The sequence below is a fragment of the Ascaphus truei genome, chromosome 15, assembly GCF_040206685.1.
Source record: "Ascaphus truei isolate aAscTru1 chromosome 15, aAscTru1.hap1, whole genome shotgun sequence".
Lineage (NCBI taxonomy): Eukaryota > Metazoa > Chordata > Amphibia > Anura > Ascaphidae > Ascaphus > Ascaphus truei.
In genome coordinates, this window is record NC_134497.1 from 20,531,709 (window position 1) to 20,534,723 (window position 3,015).

The window sequence follows — 3,015 nt, forward strand, 5'->3', positions numbered from 1 at the left end:
CACGGGGGCGGAGGACGCTATAAGTGCCCGGTCTGCAGCAAGATGTTCCGGAGAGAGCATTACCTGAAGCTGCACGCCCACATCCACTCGGGTACGGCCGTCTGCCCCTCCCCCTGCAGGGCGTCCCTGTGCTAAGGAGCTCGCTGTCTCACTCATTGATAGAAGCTGAGAGCCACCTCTGCCGGGACGCTGTTCCACGCATCCACCACCCTTGCGTCAAAAAGAAAGTACTTCCTCACATCTCCCCTGAGCCCCCCGCCCTCCAGCCTCAGCGAACGGCATCTTGCTCTAGTCTCCCTCTGTCTCTGTCTCTCTCCTGCACCGGGTTAAACCCTTTATATATGGGACAGTTTCTCTCATATCCCCCTCTCCCTTCTCCCCTCTAAGCTGCACATATTAACCCTTTATATATGGGACAGTTTCTCTCATATCCCCCTCTCCCTTCTCCCCTCTAAGCTGCACATATTAACCCTTTATATATGTGAGTTTCTCTCATATCCCCCTCTCCCTTCTCCCCTCTAAGCTGCACATATTAACCCTTTATATATGTGACAGTTTCTCTCATATCCCCCTCTCCTTTCTCCCCTCTAAGCTGCACATATTAACCCTTTATATATGTGACAGGTTCGCTCATATCCCCCTCTCCCTTCTCCCCTCTAAGCTGCACATATTATCCCTTTATATATGGGACAGTTTCTCTCATATCCCCCTCTCCCTTCTCCCCTCTAAGCTGCACATATTAACCCTTTATATATGTGACAGTTTCTCTCATATCCCCTCTCCTTTCTCCCCTCTAAGCTGCACATATTAACCCTTTATATATGTGACAGGTTCGCTCATATCCCCCTCTCCCTTCTCCCCTCTAAGCTGTGCATATTAACCCTTTATATATGTGACAGTTTCTCATATCCCCCTCTCCCTTCTCCCCTCTAAGCTGCACATATTAACCCTTTATATATGTGACAGTTTCTCTCATACCCCCCTCTCCCTTCTCCCCTCTAAGCTGCACATATTAACCCTTTATATATGTGACAGTGCCTCTCATATCCCCCTCTCCCTTCTCCCCTCTAAGCTGCACATATTAACCCTTTATATATGTGACAGTATCTCGCATATCCCCCTCTCCCTTCTCCCCTCTAAGCTGCACATATTAACCCTTTATATATGTGACAGTTTCTCTCATACCCCCCTCTCCCTTCTCCCCTCTAAGCTGCACATATTAACCCTTTATATATGTGACAGTGTCTCTCATATCCCCCCTCCCTTCTCCCCTCTAAGCTGCACATATTAACCCTTTATATATGTGACAGTTTCTCTCATATCCCCCTCTCCCTTCTCCCCTCTAAGCTGCACATATTAACCCTTTATATATGTGACAGTTTCTCTCATACCCCCCTCTCCTTCTCCCCTCTAAGCTGCACATATTAACCCTTTATATATGTGACAGTGTCTCTCATATCCCCCTCTCCCTTCTCCCCTCTAAGCTGCACATATTAACCCTTTATATATGTGACAGTTTCTCTCATATCCCCCTCTCCCTTCTCCCCTCTAAGCTGCACATATTAACCCTGTATATATGCGAGTTTCTCTCATATCCCCCTCTCCCTTCTCCCCTCTAAGCTGCACATATTAACCCTTTATATATGTGACAGTTTCTCTCATATCCCCCTCTCCCTTCTCCCCTCTAAGCTGCACATATTAACCCTTTATATATGTGACAGTGTCTCTCATATCCCCCTCTCCCTTCTCCCCTCTAAGCTGCACATATTAACCCTTTATATATGTGGCAGTGTCTCTCATATCCCCCTCTCCCTTCTCCCCTCTAAGCTGCACATATTAACCCTTTATATATGTGACAGTGTCTCTCATATCCCCCTCTCCATTCTCCCCTCTAAGCTGCACATATTAACCCTTTATATATGTGACAGGTTCGCTCATATCCCCCTCTCCCTTCTCCCCTCTAAGCTGCACATATTAACCCTTTATATATGTGACAGTTTCTCTCATATCCCCCTCTCCCTTCTCCCTCTAAGCTGCACATATTAACCCTTTATATATGTGAGTTTCTCTCATATCCCCCTCTCCCTTCTCCCCTCTAAGCTGCACATATTAACCCTTTATATATGTGACAGGTTCGCTCATATCCCCCTCTCCCTTCTCCCCTCTAAGCTGCACATATTAACCCTGTATATATGTGGCAGTGTCTCTCATATCCCCCTCTCCCTTCTCCCCTCTAAGCTGCACATATTAACCCTTTATATAGGTGACAGTGTCTCTCATATCTCCCTCTCCCTTCTCCCCTCTAAGCTGCACATATTAACCCTTTATATATGGGACAGTGTCTCTCATATCCCCCTCTCCCTTCTCCCCTCTAAGCTGCACATATTAACCCTTTATATAGGTGACAGTGTCTCTCATATCTCCCTCTCCCTTCTCCCCTCTAAGCTGCACATATTAACCCTTTATATATGGGACAGTGTCTCTCATATCCCCCTCTCCCTTCTCCCCTCTAAGCTGCACATATTAACCCTTTATATATGTGACAGTTTCTCTCATATCTCCCCTCTAAGCTGCACATATTAACCCTTTATATATGTGACAGTTTCTCTCATATCCCCCTCTCCCTTCTCCCCTCTAAGCTGCACATATTAACCCTTTATATATGTGACAGTGTCTCTCGTATCCCCCTCTCCCTTCTCCCCTCTAAGCTGCACATATTAACCCTTTATATATGTGGCAGTGTCTCTCATATCCCCCTCTCCCTTCTCCCCTCTAAGCTGCACATATTAACCCTTTATATATGTGACAGTGTCTCTCATATCTCCCTCTCCCTTCTCCCCTCTAAGCTGCACATATTAACCCTTTATATATGGGACAGTTTCTCTCATATCCCCCTCTCTCTTCTCTCCTCTAAGCTGTACATATTAACCCTTTATATATGTCACAGTTTCTCTCATATCCCCCTCTCCCTTCTCCCCTCTAAGCTGCACATATTAACCCTTTATATATGTGACA